This window comes from Capra hircus (assembly GCF_001704415.2).
Source record: "Capra hircus breed San Clemente chromosome X unlocalized genomic scaffold, ASM170441v1, whole genome shotgun sequence".
NCBI lineage: Eukaryota > Metazoa > Chordata > Mammalia > Artiodactyla > Bovidae > Capra > Capra hircus.
The window spans coordinates 18,834,782-18,860,809 of record NW_017189517.1 but is presented as its reverse complement, the minus strand read 5'-3'; positions in this window follow the sequence as shown (position 1 = coordinate 18,860,809).

Genomic DNA, 26,028 nt, shown 5'->3' with positions numbered 1-26,028 from the left:
AGTAAACCTACTGAATGGGAGAAAATATTTGCAAATGATATGACTGATAAGAGGTTAATATCTAAACAATATAAACAGTTCATATAGCTCAATGTATTAAAACAAACAACTCAAATAAAACATTGGCAGAAGACCAGGACAGACAATTTTCCTAAGAAGACATACAAATGGTCAATAGACACATGAAAAGATGTTCAACATTACTAATCATCAGAGAAATGCAAATCAAAGCCACAATGAAATATTAAATATCACCTCACACCTGTCAGAATGGCTAGCATCAAAAGATTACAAATAACAAATGTTGGTGAAGATATGAATAAAAGAGCACCCTTGTACACTGTTGGTGGCAATATAAATTGGTGCACCCACTGTGGAAAACAGTTTAAAGGTTCCTCAAAAAACTAAAAATAGAACTACTGAACTACCATCCGATCCAACAATTCCACTCCTGGCCATATATACAAAGGAAACAAAAGCAGTAATTCAAAAAGATACATGCAGCCCAAGGTTCACAAGAGCATTATTTGCAAAAGCTAGGATATGGAAGAAACTTAAGTGTACATCAGAAGATGGATGGATTGCAACAAGGATAGTCCTAGAGGGCATCACGTTTGTAAAATAAATCAGAAAGAGAAAGACAAATACTGTATGATATCACTTCCATGTGGAATCTAAAAATTAAAACAATGTAGTGAGCACAACAAAAAAGAAATAGATTCACTCATGGAGAAAACAAATTAGTGATTACCAGTGGGGAAAGGGGAAAGGTAGGAGTAGCAGATTAAGAAATACAAAGTACTGTGTATAAAATAAATAAGCTACAAGGATATATTGTACAGTACAGGGAATATAACCGATATTTAAAACAACTTTAAATGAAGTATAATCTTTAAATTTTTTGAATCACTCTGTTGTATACCTGAAATTAATATAATATTGTAAATCAACTATCTTAACAAAAATAATGGCATATACCAAAAAATTGCAAATTAAAAAATAAAAGTCACAGAATCTATGAAGTATTGTTAAGGTATACCTGTTTTAAAAAATATTAACAGCCAAACAGAAGACCAGAGGATGCTTTGGTCACCTAATGACCATAAACTGAACCAATTAGTGCAACTCTTATGCCACAGTGCCAAAGAAACCCAAAATTCTGTATTTGTTTTCTATGTGAGCTAGTTTGCTTACACATTAAAAGAAAAAAGAAAATAATCCCTGCTCCAAGACTATAGATTGCACTCTTCATATAAGCCAGCTTGTTCAAAACAATGTGTTACTATTCACAGGGAGGGCTTGGTGTAGGCATATCTCCTTACCTACAAAATAATTCAAAGTGCATGCCTTTGTAATGAGGGGTTGCATAATACCATGTTTATATGTGAAGGACAAGATACACAACTTGATTAGTAAATATTACATGCAGTTCTCACTGTCTTTAATTTTATTGGTATCTGTTTTTTAGTGGAAAATGAGCTCTGTCCTGTCTACATAGAGGCATCCAATAGGTTTAAGAAAAAATAATTGCACTAGCTAGGTATATAATGTAACCTCCAATATATTCTCACAACTGAGTCTACAAAGATGGGGAAGTATGTCTGATTTATTTTTTGTAAAACTCTTGAAAAATTATTATTCAAAGACAGAACTCTGGATCTTATCACATAAGCACTAAGTCAGTTACCAATGAGCTGTAGAAGCACTACAGGCCTTTAACTGTCAGAGGAAGAAGACATGTTTACAGTCCTTAAAATGAATTTTTTTCCCCCCTGAGAAATGGTAGTGTTTCTGCACCAGAGGTCGGTTATAGAAATTAAAAATCACTCATTTTTCCTACTTTAAAGTGGTCACTATAAATCTAAGTCACCAGTCTTGATAAAAACCTGTTTTGAATGCACAATAGGAGTCACGTTGTGTATATGTATGATTTACCTGTGCCAAAAAACAGTTCTAGAAGAACCACAAAAGTCAGGTCAGAAAAAATGTTTCCCAGGAAAAAGCAGGGGCTTCCCAGGTGGCTCAGCGGTTAAGAATCTGCCTGCCAATGCAGGAGACATGGGTTCAATCCCTGGGTCAGGAAGATTCCATGGAGGAGGAAATGGCAACCCACTCCAGTATTCTTGCCTGAAAAATTCCATGGACAAAGGAGCTTGGCGGGTAAAAGTCTGTGGGTCACAAAGAGTCAGACACAACTGAGCGGCTGAGGGTGCACACACAGGAAAAAGCCAAAACGTAATTCTACAAGTTTCATCAATCTCTTCTTTTCCTGGTCTACCTATGTAAGAGTAATATTTCTCTGTAGTGAACATCAAAATATACTTAGTATACTTGGAAGTGTTTGGTACATAAAGAGGCTATTGGTCTTTTTATGTAGGGAATTTTTGAGACTTGGTTTGCAAGAATAGCAGTGCAGTTTTTGAGGTCCCTGGAACAATATAAGGTGTTTTATTTAAGAGACTTATTTAAGAGACTAATGTGCTTGACAATGGAATGAAATAAAATAGCCTAAAAAATAAGTTTGGTTTTTTTTTTTGAGAGAAAGTGAAACAGGAAAGTGAAAAAGTTGGCTTAAAGCTCAACATTCAGAAAACTAAGATCATGGCATCCGGTCCCATCATTTCATGGGAAATAGATGGGAAAACAGTGGAAACAGGGTCAGACTTTATTTTTCTGGGCTCCAAAATCACTGCAGATGGTGATTGCAGCCATGAAATTAAAAGACGCTTACTCCTTGGAAGGAAAGTTATGACCAACCTAGACAGCATATTCAAAAGCAGAGACATTATTTTGCCAACAAAGTCAAGGCTATGGTTTTTCCAGTAGTCATGTATGGATGTGAGAGTTGGACTGTGAAGAAAGCTGAGCACAGAAAAATTGATGCTTTTGAACTGTGGTGTTGGAGAAGACTCTTGAGAGTCCCTTGGACTGCAAGGAGATCCAACCAGTCCATTTTAAAGGAGATCAGTCCTGGGTGTTCTTTGAAAGGACTGATGCTAAAGCTGAAACTCCAATACTTTGGCCACCTCATGTGAAGAACTGGCTCATTGGAAAAGCCTCTGATGCTGGGAGGGATTGGGGGAAGGAGGAGAAGGAGACAACAGAGGATGAGATGGCTGGATGGCATCACCGACTCAATGGACATGAGTTTGGGTGAACTCCGGGAGTTGGTGATGGACAGGGAGGCCTGGCGTGCTGCAATTCATGGGGTCGCAAAGAGTCGGACACGACTGAGCGACTGAACTGAACTGAACTATCCACTTAGATGACCCCAATTCATATAATTTATTTTCTCTTTATATTCAACAAACCCGATTTCATTCAGCTTCAAATTTCTGTATGTATTTCTATTGAAATTCAGCTCTTCACGCATTTTGACCTTTTCAAGAAAGCCAGCTTCATACTGAATTGTGGTGCATTAGGAAGGTAAACACTTTTAGTGCTTGTTATTCAATGGGTTTGGATTTAGAAAGTCATTGTCAATAGGTTAATCCTTTTGTACAGACAGTCTCTTTGGCTAAGAGGCATCTTAAACAAATAAAGGATTTTACCAAAATGCTAATTTCTGAGTATTTCTGTCAACTGTCAAAGAATAAATCTCAGCAGAGGCCTTAAAATTGGTAATTCTAGTTTATATTCATTTCCCATCAGCAGAATTTCAAAAAGAACTTTAGTGTACAAAAGTCTAGTCAGACGTTATTTGCAACCCAGTTCAAAAAATCATTAGAACTATTGATTTCATGCAGTCATCCACTTTTAAGCAATTGTCTCTAATCAATAATGGAGCTGCCTACTTCGGAAGCACATTCAGGGATCACCAAAAAATAGACAAACCAGGATAATAATCCTGCCATTAATTTGGAATTCACAAGTTTTTATGTGCTACATGATATTGGCAAATTAAAAAAAAAACATGTGGACTTAGGTAAGGAGAGATTTTACTCAAAAAGATTATTGCAATAGGGCAGAGGGACTAGTGCAATATGGAAAATTCTCTAATCATAAGATCTGTAAACTTCTCAAAGGTCAGGCAGTAAAGGACTTTTCTTTTACAAGGAGGAGAAAACAAGGCTAGAAAGAATCAAGATTCACAATTAATCAAGGAATGCCTCTCTTTATGGTCAACTTCCAGGAGAGGTCCTTAAGGAGATGGACGATGGTTAGTTTTACATGTCAAATCAGCTGTGCTATAGTGACAAAAAATGTAGACAAATGCTCTGGCTATCTTTATGAGGATGTTTTCAGATGGGATTAACATTTAAATTGATGGGCCTTGAATAAAGAAGAGTGCCTTCCATAATGGGAGTATGCCTTATCCAATAAGCTGAAGACCTAATTAGAACAAAGATTGACCTCTAAGAAATAGAGAACTCTGCCAGCAGAACACCTTTGGTTCTGAACTGTAAAACAGCCTCTTTCCTGGGTCTCCAGCATGTTGGTCCACCCTAAAAATTTTAGACTTAACAGCCTCCATAGTTGCAAGAGCCAATTCCTTAAAATTTATAAACAAATACATGCATACATACATATATATACACACACACCCCCATATATGTATACATACACATACATTCTATTGGCTCTTTTTTCTGGAGAGCCCTAATACAAGGAGGTAGTCCACTTTCCAATGCTAGTTCAGGTTAAGAGTGAGTCAAAGTTAAGGTCCCTAAGGGAAGGAGCGAAGCTTAAGTTTTGGTTAAGTTTACAAGCATTTTCTTCTCATTTTTCAGTCAACACAAACAATTTGGCTATCATTTATGAGGAAAAGCCAGGGAATTTGGAAGATCTGTCAGGCCCTGTCCTCAATAAAGAGGGGAGTTATCCAAAAGTCTTATCTAAGTCACACTGTGCAATGTGGGTCTTTGCTCAAATCCCTTCCTGAATGACAAAGAACGAGAAAATTTATTTGACTATCAATGTTTATTAAGAGCACAGAACTTGGTATATTCAAAATTATCATGATTATTTGAAATAAGTGTATATAAATAACTATTTTATAACTGTTATGCATAATTAGGTACTATAAGCCTACTGAGAAGTATAGTACTTTCAGTAATTTTATTTATTATTAATATCATTGTTCCTTTTAAAAATTTCTATTCAAGTAGGTTCAATGAATATTGCATGTATTCCAAGAAACCTGAGATTGAAACCTTCATTTATCTGCTGTGCAAATTTGGGCATAGTTTTATACAAATGCAGATATACTTAGTACTTATCTCAGAGTTTTTATGGCATTAAATAAAATCACATATATGCAAGTCCTGAGCAATAATAGGTCCTCAATTAATTTTTTTTCCATTTCAATGTGTTCAATAAGTGTTTTTTTTTTTCTGTTTAATTTCTACCCCTTCCTTCCATGAGCTAACTTTACTCCATGACCAAGACATTATGTAGATTGAGCATGAAGAAACATATTTTAATGGTTTGAGGAGAAAGTCAATTAAGTCCATGTAGGATACTACTGGAACTATAAAATAGGTTTGACCCCCAAATAGCAGTGTTAATAACGGGTTAACAGTTAGTCTCTTCACCAACATTCTTCAGCACTAAAACATGGATGGAACTTGAATGCATTATGCTAAGTAAAGAAAGCTAGCAGAAAAGGCCATATGAAATATTCAGAACAGGCTAATCCATAGAGATAGAAAGTAGGTTAGTAGTTTCCCAGGGATAAAGGGAAAGAGAAATGGGGAGTGCTGCTAATAAGGAGTGACTGCTAATGGGTGCATGTTTCTATTCCAGGTGATGAAAATGTTCTGGAACTAGATAATGGTTATGATTGCACAATTTTGCTAATATATTAAAAGCCACTGAATCATACCCTTTAAAAATGGTGAATTTTTTAAAAATATATATTTATTTATTTTAATTGGAGGTTAACTTTTATACTGTATGAATTCTATCAGAATAAAGATGTTATTTAAAATAAAAGAGAAGCAAAGAATTTCTAAAAACACACAAACAAAAAACAAATGAGAGAACCTTCTCTGGTGATCCAGTGGTTAAGAATCTACCTTCCAATGCAAGGTTTGATCCTTCGTTAGGGAACTAAGATCCCACCTGCTGTGGGGCAATTAAACTCATGCACCACAACTACTGAGGCCCCACGCCATAACTAGGTAGCCCACGTGCCACAACTAAGACATGATGCACCCAAAAACAAACAAAATAAATAAATATTGAAAAACAAAACATTGCCAGCAGACCTGCACCATAAGAAGTTTAAAAGGGATTTGTTTAGGAAGAAGAAATATGATATTAGGTAGAAAACTGGACCTATAGGAAGAAATAAGGGTCTCTGAAAAGGAATAAATGAAGATAGAAATAAAATTAATATTTCCTGCATTAACTACTCTAACACATAACTGTTTGTTTAAGACAAAAGTAGTATCAATACCTTCTCTGTTCATAGCATAAGTGAAAATGACACAGATAACACAAAATAGCACAAAGCATGGGAAGGAGGAATTGGGAACACAATGTTGAAAGGTTCTAACACTACATGTGAAAATGTCTTACCTAAAGGCAGATACAGATTAATTAAAGGTGTATATTATAACCCTAAGGCACCACTAAATTATTTCTTAATATATACAATCAATAAGCCAATAAAGAAGATAAAATAGAGTCCTAGGAATGATAAATTAGATCAAGTGCAGGCAGAACAGGGGAAAAATATAGCAATCCATGGAACAAACAGAAAATAGCTAACAAGATGGTAGATTTTTATTCAGTCATACAAAAATTATATTAAATGTCAATGTTTAAAAACTAGTTTTAAAATGGTTGCCATATTGGATTCAAAAAGCAAGGTCCAACTAAATATTGTCTAAAAGCACCCCCTTTACCTATGAAGACATAGATATACAAATATATCATGAAAGCATTAACCAAAAGAAAATGAGAGAGGCTATATTTCTATCAGACATAGCAAGCTTCAGAACAAGTGATATTACGATAGAATAAAGAGAGGCATCACACAAGGATAAAGAGATCAATTCTCCAAAAAGATATAATGATCCTACCTATGTATGTACATAACAATGGAGCTTCAAAATACCCAAAGCAAAAACTTATAGAACTGAAATAAAGATTAGAAAAATTTGTAATTATACTTTTAGACATCAACATAATTTTCTCAGTAATAGAAAAATACACAGAAAACCAGGTAAGATATAGAAGAACCAAATAATAGTATCAATCAACCTGACCTAATTGATATATATCAAGAATTCAATGACAAAAAAAAAAAAACCCACAGCAAAATCCACATTATTTTCCAGCACATCGAAAAGTCATTATGATAAATCTTATTTGGGTAACAAAATAAACTTTAGAAAATTTAAAACAATAGAAGTCATGTCCTGTTTAGTTTTTAGACTATAAGAGAAACTAGAAATCAATAAATATATTCTGGAAATCCTCAAATATTGGGAAAGTAAATAACATGTCTATATAACCTAAAGGTCAAAAAGTGACTATCAAAGGAAAATTTTTAAATGTTTCAATTAAATGAAAATAAAATACAAAATGCCAAAATTTGGATACCATAATATTCAAATAGTTCTTAGAAGACAATTTATAGCATTAGGTGCTTATATTGAAAAAGAAAAATATATCTCAAATAGATATTCTAAGTTTTTACCACGATAAATTTTAATTAAGAGCAACACCATTTCTATGCAATCTTTTCAGAATATAGAAGGAAGCACTTCCCAAATCATTTTGTGATGTCACCATTACCTTAAAACAGAAACAAGCAAATAGAATTGAAGGGGAAAAAAGTCTCAAATTTTCAGATCTATACCTCTTATTAACATAGATGCACACATCCTCCACAGAGTATTAGTAAACTGAAACTAGCAAGGTAAAATAAAATAATACATCACAGTGAAATGGAGTTTGTCTCAAAATGCAAGATTGTTTTAACATTCAAAAATCAATGTAATTCACCATATTAACATATCATACGATCATCTCAATACAACAAAAGCAGTAAACAAAATCCTACAGCCATACTTTATAAAAATTCTCAAACAACTAGAAATAAACATGTTAAAATCTAGTAGAGGGTAATATGGAAAAACACTCATGCATTTTCCTTAATACTCACCCTCAGTACTTCACTTCTGTACTTTTGGTCACCAAATGTGTTGGGTTTTTTCCCAAATAGAGCAATTCCAACAGATACAAGCCATGTTCCCTACATTTTAAGTCAATTCTCACATCGTTCATTTGGAGAGAGCACCAGATTTCACAGGCTAAGATTTCAGCTTCACAAGACTGTCTCCACCTCAGATGCTAATTTTAAATACAGATTATCACCTGTTCTTCTGATCTGCTGCTGCTGCTGCTGCTGCTACTAAGTCGCTTCAGCCGTGTTCGACTCTGTGCGATCCCATAGACGGCAGCCCACCAGGCTCCCCCGTCCCTGGGATTCTCCAGGCAAGAACACCGGAGTGGGTTGCCATTTCCTTCTCCAATGCATGAAAGTGAAAAGTGAAAATGAAGTCGCTCAATCGTTTCCGACTCTTAGCGACCCCATGGACTGCAGCCTATCAGGCTCCTGCGTCCATGGGATTTTCCAGGCAAGAATACTGGAGTGGGTTGCCATTGCCTTCTCTGGTTCTTCTGATCAACTGACTATAAATTAGAGGGTCCCACAACCTCCACTTCAGGTTCAATTAATTTGCTAGAATAGCTCAAAGAACTCAGGAAAAGTTTATTTACTAAATTACCTGCTGGTTTGTCACAAAGGATATTAAAGGATACAAATAAACAACCAGATGAAGTGATATCTAGGGTAAGATCTGGAAGGATCCAGAGAACAGAGTTCTTTTCCCAGGGAGTGTGGAGTACATGGGTTCATGTTCACTAACCTGAAAGTTCTCCAAAACTAGTCCTTTCTATAGAGAATTCACTACCTAAACATGGTTGGTTAAATCATTAGCTACTGGAGATTAAGTCAATATCTATGCCCCCCACCCCTCAACTCCCTGGAGCTTGGAGCTTGGAATTGAAACTTCCAACCCTCTAACCAACTGAACAACTAGCACACATCTTAGTAAGAGTATTAGGAGCTCTATACCAGAATGTAGAGAAAAATCAATATGTATATTTATTATATATCACAGTATCACACAAGGTGACTACAAAAAGCTTCACCTAACATTCTACTTAATGGTGAAAGACTAATTGTTTTCTTACCAAGATTGGTAAAATGGCAAAAATGTTCCTTCACCTCTACTAGTAAACATTGTAGTAGAAATCCTAGCCAGTGTGACAAGGCTAAATAGATGAATCAATAATATAGAAATTAGAAAAAAATGTAACCTTTTGCTAATAACACAGTATTCCATATGGAAAAAAAAATTCCAAGAATCTACCAAAAACCACTAGAACTGGGAGGTTAGTTACAGGACACATGGTCAATATATAAAAACATTTTATTTTTTACTTTAAACTAATGGTGAACATTTGGAATTCAAAAGTTTTTCAATACCACTTACAATAACACCAAAAAATAAAATCCTTAGTTACATATCTAACCAAATCTTCTCTTATTCTAACCTAAGAATAGAATATGAATGCTTACAATTACAAATGATGAATTAAAGAATCAAAGATCTAAATGAATGAAGATATATTCAATGTTCATATGTTGTGTGACAATATTATTTAGGTGCTAATTTGCCCCAAGTTGATCTGCAGATACAATGTGATCTCAGTCAAAATCCCAGAAGGAGTTTTGGCAGATTTTAATAAGCTGATTCTAAAATTTATACAGAAATTAAGAGAAATAGGGTAACCAAAACAGTTTGGAGGACTCACACTAACTGATTTCAATTGTGATTTTAAGATTTACATACATATACATAATGTATGTATATAAATATATATATCATATACACAGGCTTTCCTGGTGGCGCAATGGTAAAGGATATGCCAGCAGTGCAGGAGACACAGGAGATGCAGGTTTGATCCCAGGGTGGGAACAATCCCCTGGAGAAGGGAATGGCAACCCACTCTGGCATTCTTGCCTGGAGAATTCCATGGACAGAAGAGCCTGGTGGGCTGCAGTCCGTGGAGTCACAAAGAGTGAGACACAACTGAAGCAACTTAGCATGCACACATGCATATATAGAAATATATATATATGCACACAGTAACAAAAGCAGTGTGATATTGGGAAAACAATAGATACACAGATCAATGAAAGTGAAGAGACCCCAGGAATAGGCACACAAAAATATCATCCATGGCAATTCAATGACAATCATTTCAACAAACTGGATATCCACATGAGTAAAACGAACACTGACCTAAGCTTTAACTCCACACCTTAAAAAAATTGACTCATAGTGGATCACAGATATAACTGTTATGTAGTTAGAATAGGAAAAAGAGTCCAAAATGGCGGTGGCTAAAAGACAAAGAAAGGAAAAAGCCTGCAAAAATGGAACAAAAGAAAATCCAAGGACCAGAGTGAGAAACTCAGGTGAAACAAACAGCCCTCCTGGCTAGCCCAATTTACAAAGGGCAGGATCAGGGGGAGGAGACAAAACATAAAAAGAGGAGCCAAGATTGAGCCTCTCTCTTCTTTTAGGTCAGCCCACCCTCACACCTCGAGGATGTATTTTCCTTTGCTTGCCAAATAAAACTGAGCTGTAACTGAGGTGTAATACTGGTCTGCCATTTCAAATCTTTGCTACTGCAAGGCAGAACTGAGGAAATTACACACTCCCTCCACATAACTAAATATGTAAAACTCTAAACCTTACAGAATAAATCATAGGAGAAAGTTTTGTGATCTTATGTTAGGCAAGCATTGTTTTTTTGACATGATACTATAAGCACAGTCCATGACAGAAAAATTATAAATTTTGATTTATAAAAGTTAAAAGACATTTGTTTATGAAAAAAAAAGAAAATGAGAAGACAATAGACTGAGAAGAAATATTTTCAAATCACCTATCCGACAAATGGTTTTCATCTAAAATATTCAAAGAACTCTCAAAACTCAACAATAGTAAAATAGCCCAATTAAAAACATGCACAAAGAAAATCATATTTATTCCTCTGAAAATTCTCAAATCCTCATAAACTTTCCCTGTTTCCCAAAGAGAAGGAGTACCCTATGGTTGACAGTGTTGGTTGTCGCTTTTGCCCACTGTTTGAGTCTTCTGTTTTATAGGGGAGAGGGATCTTATGTTTTGTTTTGTTTTGTTTTTCTCCTGCTTTTTCCACAATGGCTGCTGTTCTCCTCCCTGAGGCCTTCACAATGAGGAGTGCTTCTTTTGACACTTGCTATTCTAACCCAGTTAGGTTCATGGAAGAGTAGCCTTTAAATGAGCCCACATTCCCCTTACTTGTGTAGCCTTAAAAGATTCTATATTCCTTTGCTAACCCAGACTTGGCTTTTACAAGTTTGTTAGCAATTTTAGCTGAAATCTTCTTACAAGGGTCTATGTCTGCTCCAGGTAAGAAAAAAGAACTTGTATTCTGTCTACTCTTGAAAATGTCTTGGTTTTCTTAGATAGTAGATTAATTGGTTGCCCTGTGACCTCAGCTTGATAATGAGATCAAGAAAACTGTGAATTCTATTTTGTTCAGTTTTATTGTTGGTGTCATAGAGTATAAATGATGCTCTCCTCAGGTTTTTACATGCCAAATGGAGACCAGAAGTTCCGTATAGATTTTTAAATGTACTTTTTGCATGTAGTATAGTGACTCAGATGGTAAAGAATCTGCCTGCAATGCAGGAGACCTGGGTTTGATCCCTGGGTGGGGAAGATCTCCTGGAGAAGGGAATGGTTACCCACTCCAGTATTCTTGCCTGGAGGATTCCATGGACAGAGGAGCCTGGAGAGTTAAAGTCCATAGGGTCTTAAAGAGTCAGACACGACTGAGCAACTAATACTTTCTTTCACTTTCATCTTTCATTTGTTGAATGCCAGGTACTGTGCAAGGTACTTTACATGTTATATCACTTGATCCACATAGCAGTCCAAAAAACAGGACCTGTCCCCATTTTACAGATGAGTTTATGAGGTTGAGGAAAATTATACAGTTTATTCTTGATGGTAGAGCCAGTAAATACAAGGGTTGGAAATCAAAGCTATGTCTGCTTGGTTCATGTTTCTTTGTTATTTATCCTCCTTGCTATATTATATTGTTTTTCTTCAGGAGTTCAGAGAATTTAGTATCCAATCTCCTGTATTGCTATTTGGTAAGAAATCTAACATTTTTTAGAAATGACAGGAGGCACAAAGGGGGTATGCAGAGAGCTAAGTAAGGACTCATCTGTGTTGGCAATGCTGACTCTGGGGAGTTTGGAGTAGGAGTTTGACTTCTGACAGCTTTCTCTAGGTGAGCTGGCAGGGATAGGTCTTTGCAAATGAGAGCTTTGTAACAAAAGATTGATATGACCAATCACTAAGTTCAAAGATAACTGGTTGCACCAAGAACAGGAGGCAGTTTGGATTAGTAACAAACTGGAGAGTGACACAGCAATCATTTGTGTCTGAGTCCAGCTGCTAAGCCTGGAGAGGGTTAAGACTCCGTCAACATCCACCGAGGAAAGCTCCCCATTTGTAAATCAGTGTGACGATCTAGTGTTTTCCCTTCTCTTTAAATAAGGGATAAATATGCCATGACCAAAACAGAAACATATTGCTGCCCTTAGAGTAAGTGTAGGTGTGCTTGTGTTTTAAACAATTTGGGTGGCTCTCATAATTTCCATTTATGGGCCCTTTCTTTATTGATGAAATCTTCCATTTGAATAGTCTTTCAATGGGATGTGCATTCAGTCCTGAAGAAATAAGATCCATGAGGTAGTGAGGGGAATAAATGTGGTAAGTGGTCAAAAGTAATAAGCAGAAGAGTTTGATAAAGCAGAAAAATGTACTGATTGATTTTGAAATCTAGCAAGTTACTTAACTTCTCTGTTCCTCTAGTTTCTTTTAAATTGAAAATAATAATAGTAACCTATTTATCATTATTGAAAATTAATGGAATCATTACATATAAAGCACTTAAGATGCCCTAGAAAATTAAGTATCATGCCAATGCTGGTTGTTGTTGTTATTATTAAATTTTATATTCAGAATAATGGAAACAAAGTGTGTTGATATAAATTTAATTTGCCAAAGATGCTTTTCACAATTATGTAACATATATTGGAGTGAAGAGATGCTAGAGATGACTTAACTGCTAGAAGGACCAGAAACAGTGAAGTGAAAGTGTTAGTCACTCAGTTGTGTCCGACTCTTTGTGACTCCATGAGCTGTAGCCCGCCAGGCTCCTCTGTCCATGGAATCCTCCAGGCAAGAATACTGGAGTGGGTAGCCATTCCCTTCTGAAGGGGATCTTCCCAACTCAGGGACTGAACCCAAGTCTTCTGCACTCTAGGCAGATTCTTTACCATCTGAGTTACCAAGGAAGCCCATTAGTACCAGAATGATGGCATAAATGTAGAATGGAAGCACAGAAGTCAAAATATATTTCAGGGGAGGAAATGGCTGATCTTGCTAGTGTGAAAAGATGAAGGACAGTAGAATTTGGGAAGCTGGGAGATTTAGTGCAGCCAATTGCTTTAATGAGAAAATTATTAAGGGGTTGACTGTTGGCAGGAGACTGGGGAGTATAGTAAACTTGAAGTATCATTTAGATTCCAAAGAGAAATGTCATGGGGTTGACTGAGGATGTGGGACAAACAGAGCAAGAGAGGTTAGCATTGGAGATGTGCATCTAGTAATTATCTATATTTAGGTAGTTCCTAAAATCATGTATGTATCTCAACTTCCTTCTAAAAGCTTCCAAAAGCTGTACTTGTGCCAAAATATAGACTTGGACTGGAAAATGAGAATTGGAGGATGAATAAAGAATGCTTATTTACATAAAATTATTCAAACAACTGAGGAGAAAATGAGATGCATAACATAGGCATAATAAAATCAACAAGAACAACTGCCTGATAGTGTATTCTGATCCCTACAACAATTGCCCAAATTATACTCCAATCTAGATATTGCCTCTACTTAGAAAAAAAAAATAATAAAGTACTCATTTTAAATACTGTGTCATTCAACTAAAGTAAAACTATACTTGAAAAGTTAGAGTTGCAATATAGTGTAAAATAATATTTCTTCATTACTTAGAAAATTGGTCATTAATGCACCCTCTGTAGGTCTTTAAAGATGTACTTTGTTTTGTACATGTAGGTGAATTCCTGAAAAGTTGTAGGCAAATACATTATACCTTAAATGTATTGGAATAGTTACAAATTTATAAGAAAACTTTTATGTGATTAATCATAACCTAGTTCATCTATGTAGTTAATTTGGAACTATGTCTAATTACTTTTTTAATCGGAGCCAGATGAAGTTGCATATCAAGTAAAGCCTTGAAGGCCATTTTGAAAGTTTGGATTTTATTCTAAATGCAATGGAAAACTCTTGAAAGGTTGTTAAGCAAAATGTTTACAGGAACTAATTTATAATGAGACGAAAGTCGAAATAAGCTGATGAGGGATACCTATGGATACTCATTATTTTTAATCAAATTTTCATACTCTTTGCTTTCTGGAAAGACATGTATGTAACATAAAGTCAGTGTTGTCACATATTAGCAGTGAAGCCTTAGGCAAGCTACTTAATCTCTCTGAATATCAGCAACTTCATTGATTCTGAAGCACTGGAAATAATCACACTGACCTCACAGTGGTTGAGGGTTAAATTTTATACTGTATTTATTAATTCAACAATGAGTTATTACTTCTCGAGTCATTACTGTATTGTGTGCCAGCTATGGTTCTGGGAGGTGAGGATATAGCAGTGACTGTTAGGAAGCCCTGGTTTCATGCAGCTGGGTGAGAGAATGAAGAGGAAGCAAGGAAAGTTCCTCTGTCAAGGTGACAGATCTCTTAGGCAGAGATCTGAATGAGAAGAGGGTTTGAGCCATGCAAATATCGGTGAAAGAGATTACTAGACAGAGAGAACTACAATTTCAAAACCCTGAGATAGAATCCTTCTTGGTTAGTGTACTTAAAAGACATCAAGGCCTGCATAGTTTGAGGTCAAAGAACAAAAGTAAGAGTGGTGTAGGAGATGAGATCAGAGAGATAAACCTGGGGGCAAGATCATGCAGAACCATGTAGGCCAATGTAAGAACTTCGGGGAGTGACAGGGTCTGAATTATATTTTCACAGGAAAACTGGCTATTGAGTAGAGAATAGATTCATACTTTAGCAAGAAGAGGTTAGATCTCTAAATTCAATACCTGGACTCTTTGGTCTCTGAAGCTATAACCAGAAAGAGATGGCACAGAGCTCCACTCCTGAAATGGAAGCCTCCCCATGCTGACTGGGGTATCTGGAAGCTGGGTATCTGGGTCCCTGGCTACAAAATTCTGGGGTCACTGCCAGTGGTTGTACCCATTGTCGATGTGTTTCCAGAAGAGGTAGGAGGGAGAAAGTTACCTTCTGTTCTAGAATAAGCTTTGTAATTTTCTTTCAGGGTGAGAGATCTCCAGGCAAGAAATTGAAACCTGGTTTTAATCCAGGAGAAGCCTAATGGCCTTGGTGGAGGCAAATGTAAAATCCCTAGACATGAAGAGGACAGAAAGTGGAGATAAACTCATTCATCAAAAGATTTTCAAACAAAAGAAAGCCCCACCCAAGATGAGACTGTAAAATAAAAGTTCACAGCAGGGAGAAAAACACTGTTATGAAAAACAGCTAACACGTGGGAGAATTCCCTTGTAAGCTTCATGTCCCTCAACAAATAGTGCTAGTTGTTCAGGCATGTCTGACTCTTTGGGACCATATGGATTGTAGCTTGCCAGGCTCTTCTGTCCATAGAATCCTCCAGGCAAGAATACTGGAGTGGGTTGCCATTTCCTTCTCCAGGGGGTCTTCTTGACCCAGGGATTGAACCCGTGTCTCCAGCATTCTCTTTCGTTGGCAGGAGGATTCTTTACCACTGAGCCACCTGGGAAGCCCCCCAAACGTAAGAGTATGCTCATAGACATCAGAATATGACAAGGATTCCTGCTAACATACTTACTAAATAAAGTTTTAGTAGATAGTCTAGCCTCTACATGAGAGAAAAGAAGACATAAGATTTTTAAGAATTAGGGAAAACCTAATTGTTTTTTGTAGTGGAAGTCATTTTCTATATTGTAAATCTAAGAATCTACAGATATATAATATAACTAATAAAAACCTTGATCAAATTTGCTGAATGCAAACTCAATAATCACAGCAATATATATCACCAATGATCAATTAAACAATGTAATAGTTAAAACATTCCATTTTATAATAGGAGAGGGAAAAAAAGTATGAAATACATTTTGAATTAAATTTGGAAAGATTCTATATTATAAAGATGGTATTTTTTTCCCCAAATGGGTTTATTTAACAGTTTAATGCAGTTCCACTCAATATCCTAACAGGGCTTTTCACAGAACAAGACTTTACTAATTCTAAACTGAATCATATGGAAGAGTGAAGATCCAAAATGTCAATAACAATTTTGAAAAGGAACGACATGCATGGAAGACTGACTCTACCATATATCAAGATTTATTATGTCTTTAAATTCACTCAGCATTACTTTATAATTTTTAGTATAAACTTTGTACATATTTTATATTTAGTCCAATATATTTGATTACTTTCATACTATTATGAATATTTTAAGTTGATTTTCTTGACACCCATTATAAGTAAATATTGATCTTGCAATCTGTGTCTGTTAAATTTGCCTATTTGTTCAAGTAGATTTTAACTTCTTTGGGGTAGATATATAATCACACAAGCAATAAACACCAAAATTTTTTTTTTAATTTTACTACTTAATCTACTAAATCTGCTTAAAAAAAGATTTATTATGAAGCTATAGTAATTTAAAATATGGTATTGGTACAAGAATGGGCAAATAGACCAATGGAGCAGAATGAAGAACTGGAAATAGATTCAAATTTATGAACATATGGAAGAAAGTATATGAACATATGAGAGAAGTGGTATCACAAGTCAAAAGGGAAGTATAAACCATTTAATAAGCTGTATTATGGAAATTGGTTCCCCATCTAAAAAAAATATTCCTTTCTCAAACTATACCCCAAAATAAATTACAGGGGCTTCAAAGATTTACATATGAAAAATAATTAAAAACTATTAGAGTAAATGTTTGAAGAATATTGTTATAATCAACAACAAAGGTCCACAAACTTTCTGTAAAGTGCTAGATAATAAATATTTTGGGTTTATATACCACACACAGGTTGTATTATATATATATATATATATAAATATATATATATATAAATCTTTGCAAATAAAAAAAAATCATCATGGGCCATTCTAAATAGACGGTTGCCTGAACTTGACCCAGTCAGACATATTTGGCTAACTTCTGATTTTTGAGTAAAGGACAATTAAAATAAGGTGAATATACACTTTAAAAATTAAAAGATAAGTCAGATACTGGGAGGAAATATTTATAACCTATTTAACAAAGTTTTAGTATCTGGAAGATGTGAAGAGCTCCTACAGACCAATAAGAAAAAAAAAAACCAATAGGGAAATGGAAAATGGCAATTTAAGGTTAAAAAAAAATCTGGATTATTCTTAGGAATTAGGAAAATAGAAGCTAAAATAAAAATAAGATACTATTTTTCCCCTGAGATTGCCAAAAATTATAAAGTCTGACAGATCCAAGTATTGAGGAAGATGTAGAAAAAATTTTTGTACACTGCTGGTTGGAGTATAAATTGGTGCACCAACTCCAAAGACTTGTGATGAATCCCACATAACCAACTATGTCATGAGTTTGAAAAAATGCTAATAAAAATTTAAGATTAAGCTAAGAAAGGCACACTGTCTAGATCACAGGATTTAATAGCATCAATTACTTCTGACCTTATATATCTATGTCTTTTATATTCAGATGCCCCATTTTAAGAGCAAAACTGATTAATTAGAATGCCTTGAGAATGCTGATGAAGTATCTGCTGAAACTATGAACTATAACAGTTGATTGATGTGGGAATATTTAGCCCTTGGGAGAAAAAGACAGTGCAACTAAAAGAATATAAACGTGGGAGCAGCTAGGCTTAGTTTGCAATAAGATGCTGTACATTTACCTACTGTTCCAGGGCTACCATGTTGCACAACTGGGCTTTGAAAGTGAATGGGTTATGTAGAAGTCTAAACTGTATGACTTTAAGCAAGTTACTTAGAAGCCTTCATTTTCTTATCTAAAAAATTGAGATAGGGGAGAGGGAAAGATGGCGGAGGAATAGGACGGGAAGACCACTTTCTCCCTCACAAATTCCTCAAAAGAACATTTCAACGCCGAGCAAACTTCACAAAACAACTTCTGTAGGCTGGCAGAGGACACCAGGCAACCAGAAAAGCAGATCATTGTCTTCAAAAACAGATTTTTAATCTTTGCTCTTAGGTTTTTGTGGTCAATTTTGTACATTTAAAAACCCCAAACTTCACTATCCCAGTTTACCTGAGAGCGAGATTACTGGCTTGACCACTCTCTCCTCCTCTGGACTCTCCTTTTTCTCCACCAGGTGGCCTCTGTCTCTTTTCTCCCCCATCTCTCCTCTATCCAACTCTGTGAATCTCTGTGTGTTCCAGACGGTGGAGAACACCTAAGGAACAGGTTACTGGCAGGATTTGTCTCGCTCCTACTCATTCCTCTCTCTGATCCTCCTGGTCACCTCTGTCTACTTCCTCCCTCTCCTCTTCCCCGTATAACTCTGTAAATACCTCTGAGCGGTCCAGACTATAGAGCGCACATAAGGAAGTGACTACTGGCTAGCTTGCTCTCTTCTCTTTTGATCTCACCGCATCTCATTCCAGTTACCTCTAACTACCCCCTCCATCTTCTCTTCTCCTTATAACTCAGTGAACCTCTCTGAGTGTCCCTCAATGTGGAGAAACTTTTCATCTCTAACCTAGATGTTTTATCATCGGTGCTGTATAGATGGAGAAGTCTAGAGGCTACTGTAAAAATAAAACTGAAAACCAGAAGCAGGAGGCTTAAATCCAAAGCCTGAAAACATTAGAGAACTCTTGAATTCAGGGAACATTAAGCAATAGGAGCCCATCTAATGCCTTCATACCTACACCGAAACCAAGTTCCACCCAAGGGCCAACAAATTCCAAAACAAGACATACCACGCAAATTCTCCAGCAACACAGGAACACTCCCCTGAGCTTCAATATACAGGCAGCTCAAAATTATCCCAAAACCTTTGATGTCTCGTAACCCATTACGGGTCACTCCATTGCACTCCAGAGAGAAGAAACCCAGCTCCACCCACCAAAACTCCAACACAAGCCTCCCTAACCAGGAAACCTTGACAAGCCACTGATAGAACCCCACCCACAGTGAGGAAGCTCCATAATAAAGAGAACTCCACAAATTCCCAGAATATAAAAAGGCCACCCCAAACGCAGCAATATAACCAAGATGAAGAGACAGAGGAATACACAGCAGGTAAAGGAACAGGAGAGTTGCCCACCAAACCAAACAAAAGTGGAAGAAGTAGGGAATCTACCGGAGAAGGAATTCCGAATATTGATAGTGAAAATGATCCAAAATCTTGAAATCAAAATGGAATCACAGATAAATAGGCTAGAGACAAGGATTGAGAAGATGCAAGAAAGGTTTAACAAGGACCTAGAAGAAATAAAAAAGAGTCAAAATATAATGAATAATGCAATAAATGAGATCAGAAACACTCTGGAGGCAACAATTAGTAGAATAACGGAGGCAGAAGATAGGATTAGTGAAATAGAAGATAGAATGGTAGAAATAAATGAATCAGAGAGGAAACAAGAACAACGAATTAAAAGAAATGAGGACAATCTCAGAGACCTCCAGGACAATATGAAACGCTCCAACATTCGAATTATAGGAGTCCCAGAAGAAGAAGACAGAAAGAAAGATCATGAGAAAATCCTTGAGGAGATAATAGTTGAAAACTTCCCTAAAATGGGGAAGGAAATAATCACCCAAGTCCAAGAAACACAGAGAGTTCCAAATAGGATAAACCCAAGGCAAAACACCCCAAGACACATATTAATCAAATTAACAAAGATCAAACACAAAGAACAAATATTAAAAGCAGCAAGGGAAAAACAACAAATAACACACAAGGGGATTCCCATTAGGATAACAGCTGATCTTTCAATAGAAACTCTTCAGGCCAGGAGGGAATGGCAAGACATACTTAAAGTGATGAAAGACAATAACCTACAGCCCAGAATACTGTACCCAGCAAGGATCTCATTCAAATACGAAGGAGAAATCAAAAGCTTTACAGACAAGCAAAAGCTGAGAGAATTCAGCACCCACCAAACCAGCTCTCCAACAAATTCTAAAGGATATTCTCTAGACAGGAAACACGAAAAGGGTGTATAAACTCGAACCCAAAACAATAAAGTAAATGGTAACGGGATCATACTTATCAATAATTACCTTAAACGTAAATGGGTTGAACGCCCCAACCAAAAGACAAAGACTGGCCGAATGGATACAAAAACAAGACCCCTCTATATGCTGCTTACAAGAGACCCACCTCAAAACAAGGGACACATACAGACTGAAAGTGAAGGGCTGGAAAAAGATATACCACACAAATAGAGACCAAAAGAAAGCAGGAGTGGCAATACTCATATCCGATAAAATAGACTTTAAAACAAAGGCTGTGAAAAGAGACAAAGAAGGCCACTACATAATGATCAAAGGAACAATCCAAGAAGAAGATATAACAAATTATAAATATATATGCCCCCAATATAGGAGCCCCGCAATATGTAAGACAAATGCTAACAAGTATGAAAGGGGAAATCAACAATAACACAATAATAGTGGGAGACTTTAATACCCCACTCACACCTATGGACAGATCAACTAAACAGAAAATTAACAAAGAAACGCAAACTTTAAATGATACATTAGATCAGTTAGACCTAATTGATATCTATAGGACATTTCACCCCAAAACAATGAATTTCACTTTTTTTTCAAGTGCTCATGGAACCTTCTCCAGGATAGATCACATCCTGGGCCATAAATCTAAACTTGATAAATTCAAAAAAAATCGAAATCATTCCAAGCATCTTTTCTGACCATAATGCATTAAGATTCGATCTCAATTACAGGAGAAAAACTATTAAAAATTCCAACATATGGAGGTTGAACAACACACTTCTGAATAACCAACAAATCACAGAAGAAATCAAAAAAGAAATCAAAATATGCATAGAAACTAATGAAAATGAAAACACAACAACCCAAAACCTGTGGGACACTATAAAAGCAGTGCTAAGAGGAAAGTTCATAGCAATACAGGCATACCTCAAGAAACAAGAAAAAAGTCAAATAAATAACCTAACTCTGCAACTAAAGCAACTAGAAAAGGAAGAGTTGGAGAACCCCAGAGTTAGTAGAAGGAAAGAAATCTTAAAAATTAGGGCAGAAATAAATGCAAAAGAAACAAAAGAGACCATAGCAAAAATCAACAAAGCCAAAAGCTGGTTCTTTGAAAGGATAAATAAAATTGACAAACCATTAGCCAGACTCATCAAGAAGCAAAGAGAGAAAAATCAAATCAATAAAATTAGAAATGAAAATGGAGAGATCACAACAGACAACACAGAAATACAAAGGATCATAAGAGACTACTATCAGCAGTTGTATGCCAATAAAATGGACAATGTGGAAGAAATGGACAAATTCTTAGAAAAGTACAATTTTCCAAAACTGAACCAGGAAGAAATAGAAAATCTTAACAGACCCATCACAAGCACGGAAATTGAAATGGTAATCAGAAATCTTCCAGCAAACAAAAGCCCAGGTCCAGACGGCTTCACAGCTGAATTCTACCAAAAATTTCGAGAAGAGCTAACACCTATCCTCCTCAAACTCTTCCAGAAAATTGCAGAGGAAGGTAAACTTCCAAACTCATTCTATGAGGCCACCATCACCCTAATACCAAAACCTGACAAAGATATCACAAAAAAGGAAAACTACAGGCCAATATCACTGATGAACATAGATGCAAAAATCCTCAACAAAATTCTAGCAATCAGAATCCAACAACACATTAAAAAGATCTTACACCATGACCAAGTGGGCTTTATCCCAGGGATGCAAGGATTCTTCAATATCCGCAAATCAATCAATGTAATTCACCACATTAACAAATTGAAAAATAAAAACCATATGATTATCTCAATAGATGCAGAGAAGGCCTTTGACAAAATTCAACATCCATTTATGATAAAAACTCTCCAGAAAGCAGGAATAGAAGGAACATACCTCAACATAATAAAAGCTATATATGACAAACCCACAGCAAACATTATCCTCAATGGTGAAAAATTGAAAGCATTTCCCCTAAAGTCAGGAACAAGACAAGGGTGTCCACTTTCACTGCTACTATTCAACATAGTTCTGGAAGTTTTGGCCACAGCAATCAGAGCAGAAAAAGAAATAAAAGGAATCCAAATTGGAAAAGAAGAAGTAAAACTCTCACTGTTTGCAGATGACATGATCCTCTACATGGAAAACCCTAAAGACTCCACCAGAAAATTACTAGAGCTAATCAATGAATATAGTAAAGTTGCAGGATATAAAATCAACACACAGATATCCCTTGCATTCCTATACACGAATAATGAGAAAGTAGAAAAAGAAATTAAGGAAACAATTCCATTCACCATTGCAACGAAAAGAATAAAATACTTAGGAATATATCTGCCTAAAGAAACTAAAGACCTATATATAGAAAACTATAAAACACTGATGAAAGAAATCAAAGAGGACACTAATAGATGGAGAAATATACCATGTTCATGGATCGGAAGAATCAATATAGTGAAAATGAGTTACTACCCAAAGCAATTTACAAATTCAATGCAATCCCTGTCAAGCTACCAGCCACAATTTTCACAGAACTAGAACAAATAATTTCAAGATTTGTATGGAAATACAAAAAACCTCGAATAGCCAAAGCAATCTTGAGAAAGAAGAATGGAACTGGAGGAATCAACTTGCCTGACTTCAGGCTCTACTACAAAGCCACAGTCATCAAGACAGTATGGTACTGGCACAAAGACAGACATATAGATCAATGGAACAAAATAGAAAGCCCAGAGATAAATCCACACACATATGGACACCTTATCTTTGGCAAAGGAGGCAAGAATATACAATGGAGTAAAGACAATCTCTTTAACAAGTGGTGCTGGGAAAACTGGTCAACCACTTGTAAAAGAATGAAACTAGATCACTTTCTAACACCGTACACAAAAATAAACTCAAAATGGATTAAAGATCTAAATGTAAGATCAGAAACTATAAAACTCCTAGAGGAGAACATAGGCAAAACACTGTCAGACATAAATCACAGCAGGATCCTCTATGATCCACCTCCCAGAATTCTGGAAATAAAAGCAAAAATAAACAAATGGGATCTAATTAAAATTAAAAGCTTCTGTACAACAAAGGAAAATATAAGCAAGGTGAAAAGACAGCCTTCTGAATGGGAGAAAATAATAGCAAATGAAACAACTGACAAACAACTAATCTCAAAAATATACAAGCAACTTCTGCAGCTCAATTCCAGAAAAATAAACGACCCAATCAAAAAATGGGCCAAAGAACTAAATATACATTTCTCCAAAGAAGACATACGGATGGCTAACAAACACATGAAAAGATGCTCAACATCACTCATTATTAGAGAAATGCAAATCAAAACCACAATGAGGTACCACTTCACACCAGTCAGAATGGCTGCGATCCAAAAATCTGCAAGCAATAAATGCTGGAGAGGGTGTGGAGAAAAGGGAACCCTCCTACACTGTTGGTGGGAATGCAAACTAGTACAGCCACTATGGAGAACAGTGTGGAGATTCCTTAAAAAATTGCAAATAGAACTACCTTATGACCCAGCAATCCCACTGCTGGGCATACACACCGAGGAAACCAGAATTGAAAGAGACACATGTACCCCAATGTTCATCGCAGCACTGTTTATAATAGCCAGGACATGGAAACAACCTAGATGTCCATCAGCAGATGAATGGATAAGAAAGCTGTGGTACATATACACAATGGAGTATTACTCAGCCGTTAAAAAGAATTCATTTGAATCAGTTCTGATGAGATGGATGAAACTGGAGCCAATTATACAGAGTGAAGTAAGCCAGAAAGAAAAACACCAATAGAGTATACTAACACATATATATGGAATTTAGGAAGATGGCAATGACGACCCTGTATGCAAGACAGGAAAAAAGACACAGATGTGTATACCGGACTTTTGGACTCAGAGGGAGAGGGAGAGGGTGGGATGAGTTGGGAGAATGGCATTCTAACATGTATACTGTCATGTAAGAATTGAATCGCCAGTCCATGTCTGACGTAGGGTGCAGCTTGCTTGGGGCTGGTGCATGGGGATGACCCAGAGAGATGTTGTGGGGAGGGAGGTGGGAGGGGGGTTCATGTTTGGGAACGCATGTAAGAATTAAAGATTTTAAAATTTAAAAAAAAATAAAAAATTAAAAAATAAAATAAAATAAAATTATAGTATGAATTTCAGAATCCCCTGGGAAAATATTCATTATAAGAATAGAGGTTCTGCAAAAAAATAAAAATAAAAAAATAAAAAATTGAGATAATAATTCAAAGTTTTTGTAGATTTAAAGATGATATAAGAAAATCCCCTACCAAATAGTATGCATTCAAGCAGTCATAATATTGAAATTTTAACAGTGGTTAAGAAAATGAATTTTAGATTCGAGCAGACAGACTTCAGTTCAAATCACATCTCTAATGTTTTCTGAGTGTGTTAAAGTTGATAAATTAACCTCTCTGGTACTGAGTTTCCTCATTTGTAAAATGTGAAGTAATAGCTCATCTTTAGTAAAAGTCAGAAACTATTCTGAGAACTGTATATACATTAAACTATTTGCTAACTACATAAATTTTGGTGTGAGTACTGTTAATACCCTGCCCCCTCCTTCAAACAGAGGCATACAGAGTTTGAACAAACTGCCTCAAATCATAAAACTGAGGAAGAGAGAGAGTTGAGATTTTAATCCAAAGGGTCTCAGTCCAGGATACAAGCTACACTAAATTGCCTTTCTAGGTCACTAAAAGGATTAAATGAGGTAATAGATATGAAGAATTTAGCATGGTGTGTACAAGGTAGTAAGCACTTAATGGATTTTAGCCTTGTAGTGCTCAAGATTCTTTTGAATCAGATTAGTTTAAGCTGATCTGCCCACTCAAATACTCAGAGAGGACTATATTGATTTACATGACTAAAAACTGGGTCAAATGAGGTCAGCAGGACTCAATCTCTCTCTCCAACCCTTGCTCTGCTTTTCTTCCTGTTGGCTATATTCTTAGGCAGGCTGCTGCCATATAGTAGTAAAGATAGTTACCAGAAGCCTTCAGTATGCATTATCTTTATACTTAGCAATTCTTAGAACCTTATTTTCTAGTCATGTCTTTCATTGGCCTAGTATAGGTACAGGTTCTTTTTTAAAATGATGACAACAACCAGAAAGAGGAGCAATTTCTAGATCTGGGTCATGTCTCTCCCTGAGACTAGAGCATGAGATCAGCCCCATCCAATCATATCACTAAAACTGGAAGGGGATGTTTGACCCAAATTTATCCTTCACAATGTGGTTAAGAAACTTGTCTCTTCAGGTCTAGGAACCCAAAAAACAGAAAAGCATTAGAAAGAAAGATAAGGTCTTTCCAAGGAAAACCTGAATAAGGTGGCACCTGATTGATGATCAATATATCAAAATATGATCAACTATATCCAGATATGTTTATTCTCCATGCTTTGCTGATCACCTAGTCACTCTAAATTTACTCTTCAATATTCTTAGTTCTCCCAAGTAGAGGCAGGTTTGCCATAATATTCTAACCTTGACCTAAAGGCCTTTGAAACTCATGGGCATAGAGCATAAGA